An 11536-nucleotide genomic window follows, 5' to 3' on the forward strand; every position below is an offset into this window, starting at 1 on the left:
TCGCCACTATCCATAATGCAAAGAACCTGGCTGCCCGTGCAGATAGCAGTTATACTGCACCCGTGAGCGTAGTGGAACCCAGGCACAACAGCTCTGCAGAGCCGTATCTGTTCCCATCCACGCTGGTGAGGAGCTGCTCTGCTTCCACCGCAGCTACGTGAGCAGCAGGACGTGCTGGGAAATGTGCTGATGCCGAAGGGGGGCTGGTAAAGGTAGATTGCCTTAGGTTTACTTGGTAATATTGCCTTGTTTTTTTGTTTTGTTTTGTTTTTTTTAAAAGAAGTAATCTTCATGATGAAGAATCATTTTTACAGAAGCACAGCTGTTAAAGTACCACGGACAAAACTTTCAAGTTTTTTGCCTTTACCTAGGCCACAGCCACCAGTGCCTGTGCAGGCACTCTTCGGAATGTGTGACGTGCAGCAAGAGGGAGATCTGTGGCTGCTCTCCCTTGTGAATCCACACGTGCACTGCTGCATTTTCCATCCTCTCCTCACCCTCCTCTGAGAGGTTGTGTTTGCAGCTTTGAGGCAGACGCAGTCCTAATGAGTAAGTCCTTTCTTGCCTATCTTTCAATAAATGCCAGAATAGCCTGTGTCTGTATTTAGATTCCAGCATTTGCTTTGCAGACAGCTCAGAGTCAAGGTTCATGTCTCAAGTTCCAATCTGCAAAGATGTGCAACGTGAGGTAGGGAACGGGACACAACAAATGCCCAATTTCAGCAGTCTCCTGGCTTGATCTGGTGTCATGCAAAGATCTGGTTCCTCCTAATGCCAGCAAAGGTTTTGTTGAGTGGTTATGTGCTTTACTGGCTAGTGAATGAAGATGGATCCAACTCGGGACCAGAGCTACCTACACTTTCCTCTGAGGAAAATACATGCCCATCCCTTTCCCCAAGATGGAGCTTGTTCAACTTTCTCCCTCCGAGTCCACACCCCTCCCCATGCAAGTGAGAAGAAGGCAGTGATGTTAACTGAAACTGTTAGCCCTATGCCAAGGGTATTTCTCAGTCCAAAAAAATAAATAAGGTAAAATTCGGTAGGATAAGTGTTTTAGTTCTGGACTTCCAGAAAGGTACAACACAGAGATAAAATCAAAGCTCCGCTGGTGTGCAAGGAAGGAGTTGAGGCAGGACTGCAGAAGAGGTCCCTTTTGGGCAGCCAGCTGAGAGCAGAGTATTCCTGCCAATGGAAAATCTGCTTTCAGCAATGATGCTGAGCTCCCTGCTGCTCTAAATGTTAGTGTGGATGTTAATAATGATATTACTACATTTCTGAACAGCTTCAAGCAGCAGGAAGCGCATCCACCTTATTTAAAAGCAGCTGAATAAATGTATTTTATTTACTGGAATGTCACAATGCTCTTCTGGCTATCAGACCCATCGCTGGTATCACCAGTGTTGGTTTCTGCAGCTCTGCTGGATACAGAGCCACACGGCGCTGATGTCAGCAGCCAAAATGGGTTTTTAAGTGAGAAACTCACATCTTTGGCTGCGGATTATGTCTCTACTTCATGACAGCCATCAGCCAGCGATAGTTGAAGGCTATTACATTAAACATATATGTTTTAACTACAGTTAATTGATTCTCATGGGAAATCAGCATGCAGTGAGCCATTTACCATCTATTTATCATTACTTTTTGCTACATGAGGTCAGCTGCCTGGTGCCATGATAGGTGGATCTCCTACCTCGATGGCACTAGCCTTTGGTTTGGGCAAGATGGAGCTGTCTGCCTGTCTCAGCTGCTCTGTAGGTGCTGTGTGGGACCTGCCTCCCCCTGTTTCCTGTAGCTGCTTTCATTTTTCTGCCTGGCTGCTGAAGGCAGAGCCATGTGCATGCCCCCAGGCCGTGTATCAAAGCCAGACTTCCCTTGGCCATGGCTCAGGACTTGCTCTGCCATAAACCATGAGCGGAGCGTGCCCCTGCTTGGCTGGTGTGTTGAGCAGATGTTTAGGATCCAGTCCGAAAAAGCTGAAAAGCGAAAGAAGCAAGATGCAATGATTTCCTCTCCTTCCTAACAGATGGTAATGCCCTTGCAAACCTTCTGCATTTGCAACGCCAGCCTGCAAATTCAGCATTTGCAGCTGTTCTGGAGACGGTGGATGTATTGCACAAACGGTGCCTCCCAGGTTACGTGAGCGTGTGTGAGGCTGACTTCAGCTGCAGGGGTGGAGAGGGCTGAAAGGATGCCTTGGAGCCACCCAAAAAATACTGCAAGGGTCTGCTGGAAATTTGGGGATTGCTTGGCTCTGTCACATCCAAGCCAGCCACTTTAACCTCTCTGTTCTTTGTATTTATTTCTCACAGAAGCAGCTCGGTTTTCATGATAAGCTCATTACCTGCTGTTGCTGCTGTTCTCCAAGGCTAAACAACGTGGCTGTGGTAGAAATACAGCCCTAAGAAGAGTCGTGCCTCTTGGTCCAGTTCCGTGTCCTTCCTTTGCCCCTGCACGTGGGCATCAGCGGTGGGAAAACATGCTGACATTGTGGGTGGCATTGGTAGTAAGGGGATGGTTGGACCGGGTGATCTTGGAGGTCTCTTCCAACCTTGATGATGCTGTGTGATACAACGAGTGGGGGAGACTTCAAATTCCACTGGAGCTGGCTGTGCGCTGCCAAGAGGAGGTGACCTGCTCTTTTCCATCTGAGAGAGGAGCAGAGCGCTGGAAACTGAGCTGATTTCCCCTATTTTCAGCCCTGTTACTCAGTGATCATCCTTCCTCTGCGCCAGGTTAACCACCCCCCTGAGCCCACTCGTGAAAGCATTTGGTCAGCTAATCCCTCCCGTTCCTATTTAAGCCGCCTCGAGTGCATGGATGGTGTCTGCGTACGTACAAGAAGGGAAGGCATCAGTCAGAACCACACCTGGGGGCAAGCAGGAGAGCTGAGCTGCAGCAAGCTGTGGTGCTGGCTTCACCCTGGCGCTGCTCAGCTGTGAGCATCCGGGGACAGAAAATGGGAGGGTGATAGTGCACTTTTCAGGCTGCTACGGAATAAATCCATCACTTACCAGACCCAATTAACCTGTGTGCTTCGTAAGGAGAAATTCCTTTCATCCACAGCACAACGGTCTCTGCAACAGGATGCTCGTGGCAAGCATCGTCTCGGGGCTGCGTCAGGCAAGAAGTTCACATTTTGCACAGGAACAAACTTCACTGGGCTGATTTTCTTCTCTCGGCAGCTGAGAAATTCAAAGAACACTCCTTGGGGCAGCAGCTGAACCGTGCTGTGCGATGCCTTTTGCAGGTGATTGATGCCTCAGTCAGCAGGGCTGTGCCGTTGTGCAGCACCGCTGGGGGCACGGGGCTGGACCCACAGCCCAGCTATGGGGGCAGCACTGCCCTCAGCTTCAGTTCATTCCTGGATCTCTGTGTTGCAGGGAAAGGACAAACGTTTCGCAAGGAGAAAAAAGGGGAAAATGCCTCTTTGATCGATTACTTTGCTAAAGTAGTTGAAAATTGCTCCTGCCCATTACGCATCTATTCTGGGAGCAGAGGTACGGAGCGATTCAGTGAGGAGGTCAGGTAGGCTGTGCTGTGTGCACTGGGGCATTTTTTGCCATTTTTTCGTTCCTCTAGCAAAAAGACAAAAAGCACTGGGGGTAAAGGGCTTGTCTAGGAGGAGATTTGCTCAGGGCATGGTGTCAGTGAAGAGAGGAAATGGGATGCTTACACACGGGGGGAAAAAAAAGGTAATTTTAGCCTGTGCAGTTAAATTTCCAGAAGTGCTGAACACCTGGAGCTGCGTCGGGCTGTCACAGGAGCTTGTCAGTCTGGCAGCACTGCCGGGGGAAGTGGCCATCTCAGCACCCAGCCTGGCCTGGGAAAGGTGAGTGGTGTCAGGCACTGCGGGACAGAGGCAAACTGGCAGCCAGGGCTGGAAAAGAGGAGATTTTGGGTAGGGTGGGAGAAAGCGAGGGGGTCTGCCGAGCAGGCAAAGCTCACCAGGGCTGTCCAGCACCACAAGACCTGGAGCCCTTCCTGCCTCTGAGTCCTGGCAAAGGAAAATGAGGCTGGAGGCTGTGGTTTCTGGTTGGCATGCCTGAAACACATCAACAGAAATAATATTTGGCTGGCCTGAGTGGGAGCGTGCCAAGTCTTTTGTGTCAGAGAGAGCGGATGTGGCACTCGGTGTGCTCTGGGTCAGGGATGCCAGCTCCTGACGGGATGGGATGGGCAGCGACAGGCAGGGCTGGTCCACAAAGTGCGGACATTGGCCTGGGCTTAAACAAAACAAAAAAATAAAACAAAAAAACACCCCACTACATCGCTTGGTGAGGCAGACTTGGGGAAAGCTCCTCAGTTCAGTTAGGTGCTGTTGCAGGACTGTTGGAGCAGCCGCTGGATGTCTCATCCGTGTCTCCTGGGGGCATCCCTGCCTCCCCTCTGCCCGCCCCACATCGTTCCTGTAGCAGCTGCTGGTCGTCCACATGGGGATGGATTTTGGCGAGGAGATGTCGTTCCTTTTCACCCATCTGTGTTTGCTCACTTGGCTGTCTGCCTGACAGCCCGTCAGGCTTTGCATTAGCACCCATCACCTCTCCCACCAGTAATTTTCCTGGGTTGCAGTTGGGGTGTTCCCTAGGTGTTTTCCTGTCCCTTGGGCTGTGAAATGCCCTGCCACTTTGTGTTTTGTTTAACCTGAACATAAGCATGCAGAGGCTGACGGGGGAAGATGAGAAATGTGGCAGAGACGCAGGGGGGACAGAATTTGTATCAGAAAGATGCGCAGTAGTGCCTATTTTAGGGGTTTTGTGCTTCTGCTCCTCATTATCCCATAGAAATACATCTCTTTAAATGGACATCAGCTAAGAGAACGCACATACGTTCTTCCATGAAAGGCTTCCCATGCTGTAAGCCAATGTTCCCAGCACTATAAATTGTTCCTATAAAAGATGCAAACTCTCCCTGCCTCTCTTTAATAACCAGGTGTCGCAGCTGTAACAACACTGTCATAGTTCACGCCAGGTCTCTAGTCCCCCTTCTGCTTGCCTCCTGGGGGCAGAGCATCCCCACACAGAGGTGGGTGCCCCGCTGGGGACAGCAGGGTGGGCTGGGGACGGGGAGGGGAAGGTGCTGGTGAGGGTGCTGGGAGAGAAGCTGGCCACAGGGGCAAAAGCAGTGGCAATGGGGCTTGAAATAAGCTACTAGCTGTCCTTCTGAAATGTAGAGGTATTATTTGGTCACTGAAACCCCCAGGGCCAGGAAGAGGTGGCTTTTGGTTGTGGTTCACCTTTTCTCTCTTGGATGTATGGCTAGGTGCCTCGGGTGGTGTGGGAGGCTATAGGTCGGGGAGGATCTGTACGTCTGAGGTCAGTTGCATTTTTACAGTCAGAAATGGGACTTAAACACGCTCAGCCTCTTTGCTGCTCATTGCATGAAAGAAATGGGGAAAATTTACAATGCAGCCCGTCTCATCACCGTGCATCTCATACGTACCATACCGCACATTTAGCGAGCAAACAGCCCGCATCCTGCCCGGGGTCAGCTGCCCTCACATTGCCCAGTTGAGTCTGAAATTTCTACAGGAGAGCAGATTTCCCTTTCCCTAAGTCCTGTCTCAGCATCTGTGAATTTGAGACCCTCCAGCTGCAACACGGGGATGATTCCCCACTGAGACCAGCCCTGTTGCGTTATGCTGTTACAGTAATGCATGGCCAAGCATTTGCACAGTGACAGCTCTAATGAGATAGTTTTCTAACTGTGCATATAACCTTGTCACAATCCTGATAAACTAATGCTGCCAAAAAACCTTTTTAACTAGCTAAAGCATTAACTATGATTGCCTTACGGCTTGTTAATATTTTGGTGTTCTGCAGTGGGACTGAAGTAACTCCAGGAAGGTGGACGTGTTGGTGCTTCTTGCCCTGGCTGTATATTTAGCTCTTATGTGAGGGAAGAGGGTGATATAAATAATTCCAATAAATTCATCAGCTCCTCTTGCTACACCTCGGGGGGGGGGGGGTGGCAGAGAAATCCATGTAGAAGCATGCTTAACAAAACAACATGGGGCTGTCTAAGTGGGTGCTTGCACCTACATGTGCTAACTGCCTACTGCCAAATGTATGAAGAAGAAAATAATGAAAGGGTTAATCCCATGTCAGGGGCCGTAGTGTGTTGGCAAGTGGCTGCACTGATAAAGTCTGATAGAAACACAGAACACGGTTAATAGTGTGTCTTCTCACACCCTTTTATTGGCACACCACCTTTCATGTGTGGGAAGTCCCCATGCCCTGAAGGCAGCATGCTGGCCCACAGTTGGCTGCTGCTCATCCCAGCAGCTCGGATCCGGAAACAGGTTGAAAATACATTTGAAAATATTCAATCATCCCAACGGGGCCTTCAGCTGAACAGCCTTGAGCAGGAGCCGCCATCACCTGGAGCTCATGAAGGCCACCAGCTCCTCCCAGACCATCTCCAGGTGTCACCCATGGAAAACCTTCTCCCAGGTGCTCCTGCCACTTCCTGCCTCTCCACGTGTCGAGGTACGATGGAGGCCCAGGCTGCTGTGGGTTTTCACTGTGGATTTAGGTGAGTTATCGCATCTCTTTCCCCCTGCTTTGATGTGACACTGGGGATGGGCCTCATCTCACAGCAGACAGGTGGGCCTCAGTGGGGGACCAGACCTGTGTGGTGCAAGTCTCCTGACACCTCCTCATGGTGACACCTCACCGTCTGCCTCCCAGCTATTGCCTGGGCCGTGGTACCTGCAGGTGGGTCGCCTTCCCTCCTCACGAGCTGCCTTCTGTGGTGCTAAGCTCTGGGGATGAGGACGGCTGTGGCGAGGATGCTGGCTGTCCTCTGGGAAGTGCCCGGAGCCCCGGCTCTGTCCAGCCCCAGCCCGGCAGCGCCTGGAAAATGTCCCCTGGCTTCCCCTGCGGAAAGCAGCTTGGAGACACGGTGAAAAGCCTTTGTCTCAGCTTCCTATTGTTTTTCCTGCTTGCCTGTGGCCGGGCTCACCGGTGGCTCTGGGATTCCTGCTGGGACAGCACATCCCTTGCTCTAGAGCGTGTCCTCCGCTGCCCTCTCCAGCAGCGGGGAGCACGGTGGGTTTGGGGCAGGACAAGGGCCTTGCGCCTTCCTCCCCGAGGCTTATCTGCAGGGATTTATCTGCAGAAATAACGGGAGGTGGCAGCTGGGGAGTGCTGACAAAATCCTGCCTGTTTCTGACAGCATTGTGGCTTTTCCTGTTGTTTCCTTTGTTTGGAATTAAACAGTCGGTGAGGAGAAAAAAAAAAAGAAAGTACTTAAAATAACTTTGTGGGCTTGCTGGTGCTTCAGCAATCCCCCCATGCCCAAGCACGCTGGGGGGAGGCTGGAGCCTCAAACAAAATGCCACGGCTGATGTATGACTGCTTTTTGAGACTGTCCCACTCATCCTGAATTACCTAATAAGCACTATGCATCAGTAAGAAAAAAAATAATGAGGAGGAAGGGTTATTTATTTATTATGCCACAAAAAGAAGCAGCTGTGGGAGCAGGAAGGCAGCAGTGACTCCTGTGCACTTGAGTCCTTAGGGGAGGAAAGTGCTGGGACAAAAAAACACTTGTTTTGTGTTTACAGTAAGGCGTGAAAATCTAGAGGGGTGAGTTTGGCAGCCTCATGGCATGGAGAAGGTCGGTTTATGGCTTATAACCCAGTACTTGGTCACAGAAAAAATACTGGGCTGAGGTGCAACCAGGATCCTCAGTCTCTGGCTCCTCTTTTTTGTTGTTTTTGTTGTTGTTTGTTTGTGTTAGGGTCACTGGCGATGTGGTAACACCCCCACCGCAGCTTTCCGAGGGCTGTGCAGGCGCCATCCCTCCTGCCATGCAGGTGGGGAGCCCAAGGCAGGGGGCGGCCAAGCCGTCCCCACTGCCCCCTGACCGGGCAGGCTGCTGGCTCTGAAACTAATTCCCAAATCCTGATTCTTCAGCCACAGCCCCACCTAACGGCACAGCCGCAGCTGCTCCCTGTGAGGCACTGGGACATGGAGCTGGGGGGGGGCTGACTGGCCGGGAGGCCTCGCTGCCATCCAGACGGAGCACCACAGGCTGGAGGGGTGGGCTGGCACGAATCTCCCCAAGGGCAGCAAGAAGTGCGGAGCCCTGCACCTGGGGAGGAATGGCACCAGGACGTGCTGGGGGCTGCTCAGCTATTAAACAGCTCTGCAGAGAAGGACCTGGGAGTCCTGGTGGACGCCGAGCTGAACACGAGGCAGCAACGGGCCCTTGCCGTAAAGCAGGCCACCGGTACCTTTGGCTGCGGTAGGTAAAGTCTCGCCAGCAGGTCGAGAGATCCTTCTGCTCTGCTCAGCACCGGTGAGGCCACAGCTGAAGTACTGTGGCCAGTTCTGGGTCCCCCAGTACAAGAGGGACCTGGACATACTGGAAAGAGTCCAGCTAAGAGGGCCACCAAGGTGATCAAGGTACCGGAGCACCTGTCCTGTGGGGAGAGGCTGAGAGGGCTGGGACTCTTCAGCCTGGAAAAGAGGAGGCTTAGGAGGGACTCTTAGCAATGTGTATAAATACCTGATGTATAGGTGCATAGAGGATGGAGCCAGGCTCCTTTTAGTGCTGCCCGGTGCTGAGGAGAAGAGGCAATGGGCAGAGACTGGCACACGAGAGGGCTCATCCAAATATCAGGAAGCACTTCTTTATCGTGCTGGTGACAGAGCCGTGGCATGGATTGCCCAGAGAGTTTGTGGAGTCTCTGTCCTTGGAGAGTTTCAAAAGTCACCTGGAGGTTGTCCTGGGCAACCTGCTCTGCTTGTCTGTGCTCGAGTTGTGGGGGTGGGAAGGGGTGAGGTGGCTGGACCAGGTGACCTCCAGAGGTCCCTTCCCAACCTCAGCCATTCTGTGGTTCTGTGAAAGATGCTGATTGATTGATTGATTCTGTTTGTAGCCAAGGAAGTCACAATAATGGTCTGTATCAGGGACAACCCCACCCTGTGTGTGCCTTGCCTCGTCCCCTCCGTTTCTTTGCCAGCAGCAGCGACACGCACAGGTCCATCACTGTGGGAACAAGGCTTGTCCCGCGGTGCCTCAGGGGTCTCAGGGAGCCACAAGGCTGGGGCCCAATGTTATGCACGGACTGTGAGTGCACACCCCGTGCCAGGCAGGAGAATAACATGGCCAAAGTTTGCTCGTGCTGCCGCAGAAGGCACCTCTCTCTTTCTCTGACCCTAAGCAGATGCAGAGGAGTGGTCACTCTTGGCAGCATGGTTTCAGATTCTCCTAACACCAAAATCTGGCTCTGGATCACAAGGTCAGCCTCGTGTGGTGACAAGGCTTGGGTTTCAGCCACTACTGACACTTGAAAATTCGGAAGCTTCAGCCACCAGGACGCAAAGCAGCAGCAGGACCTCCTCTTCCAAACCAACCCCCGCTTCTCATGGTCTTTTGTGCCTTTTGTCGCTGCCTCATCTTCAACCCTAGGCAGAGATTAAGTTCAACTAAAATGATCATTAGATGCGTTTACCGTTAGGAAACTGGTGCATGGCAACAGCACTCATCTAAACACTTGACGGCCAACACCAAGGACTCTCTGATTCAACAGTGAATTAGCGAGGACAAGTGTAGGCTGAAACAAGGTATTGGTGTGATCATCAGGTCAGCACGAAGGAGCTGGTTAACGAGAGCAAGGCTCTCACTCTCCTTCCCCTGGCTTGGTACAATGAAGATGACATAAAATGGGAAGGTGAAAAGGCCAGGGGCCAGGAACAGAACTGGTTACAGAGAACAAGTAGCATCTTTTTTTCCTCATTCCTTGCGATTCCCTCGTAGGACACCACAAGATAGCTTTACATGCATAGTATCACTAATCCAGATGTTTTAATACACTTAAGTCAAGCTGACATTGTTTCTGTGAACCTGACACCTTTGAAAGGCTTTCAGTTTGCAATCAGCAGGTCTGAGATGACTGCTATTTGGAGAAAGACCAGGGATAAAATTTCATGCTCTGCTTAATCTTCCACTGTGTGGTACCAGAAGATGCAGCTGCAATGGGAGGTTATTTTTTTTTTTTGCCTATTAATACTTTTATTTAAAACAACGGATCCAGAAGCACATAGCTCACATTTGTAACCTGCCCTGTTAACCCAGCTTTTGGTACTAGCACTGCTGGCACACCTTAGCCCAGTGCAAGCAGAACAGAACTACGATTTACATGACTGCGTGTACATGCATTTTAGCTGGGCTCTCGATCTAAGCAGTGCCTTTGAGCAGTGCCATGTGTACGGAAGGTGCTGGCCCCATCCCAGTAACACGTGAGTGCAGCAAATGGCTGATGAGCTTAAGAAAGGGCAGAAGCTACAGGACATGAACCCAGAAGCCAGGAACGTGAGTGAAACAGGCTGGGAGGGGTTTGACAGCTCAAGGGGGCTTTTTTCAGCTTCTCTGTACAGTCTTTTCCCTGCAAGTGCACTAATGGATGGGAAGAGGACTGGGAGCGCAGGATGTGATGCTAGAAAGAAGACAGTACTGAGCTGTCAGAAAGCAGCCCTCATGATGCTGTTTTAGATTCGTAGGGCTAACAAATCCACTGAGCTGTTACTCGGTTTGGAGAAGAACACACAGCACACGGATAAAGGATGGCTGCTTTATATCTTTACACTCAACAGTTCCATGAAACCTACTCTTGTAATTTCTAGAGCAACTGCGTAAGTAGGAGGTGGTTAAATGGCTGAACTATTCTTTACGGCCTCCTTTGACAACAGATTAGCGACTTCATGACCCCCTGCCCTTCACACTGCAGTTACCTCACAGGCTGCATGCAGCTGCTGTAAATCACACAGCATCGAACCTGCAACTTACAAAGCAAAGTAGAAGGCACAGTGTTAAAAGCCAAGGCAGGGTATGGGGGGGTGACGAAGAGGATAGCCAAGGCAAGCAAGGATATCACACAGCAGCCAAGCACCTTAATTAGCAAGTTATTTCACTTGTACTAAACCTTCTGTGAGATCAGAAGTGAGGAAGATGTTGCCATGTCTCCCATGCAACTGCCTCAAGAGGCAGCACAAGCAACATCCCCACATGAACAGTGGGTTTGAGAACAGTATCATTTCTAATGACTGCTTGTACAGGCCCCATTTGTCCATCAGATTGTTTAATATTCCTCAAAAGAGCAGTGCATTTGGAATCTAGCTTTGTCAGTCTACATTGCATCACTGAGCTATATTGCAAGTGACCCAGGCGATTTCAGAAAAAAAAAAAATGTTTGTGATAATGCTCTTGTGGAAGGGAGCTACCTTAAGTGAGCTGGGAGAAGTACAGTGCTTCACGTTTAATTAGAGAAAGGAAGGTTTATACATGCATGTGACATGTAAAAGTCAGTTTGGGGTAGACTTGCTGTTGTAATTACTTTGGTTTTCAGAGCACTTTCAAGATTCACATGAAACTAATCCGTAACAGAACCAGACTAATAAACGGCAATTTGAACTTATTTTTCAGCATCCCCCAACAGCACAACACTTACTTTTGTTCTCACTAAAGAGACTTCTGCTCCCCAGGTGAAGTCCTGAACCACAAGCTAGAGATGCTGCTGTCTATGGGCATA

Source organism: Anser anser (genome assembly GCF_964211835.1).
Source record: "Anser anser genome assembly, chromosome: 3".
In the NCBI taxonomy this organism is placed as follows: Eukaryota; Metazoa; Chordata; class Aves; order Anseriformes; family Anatidae; genus Anser; species Anser anser.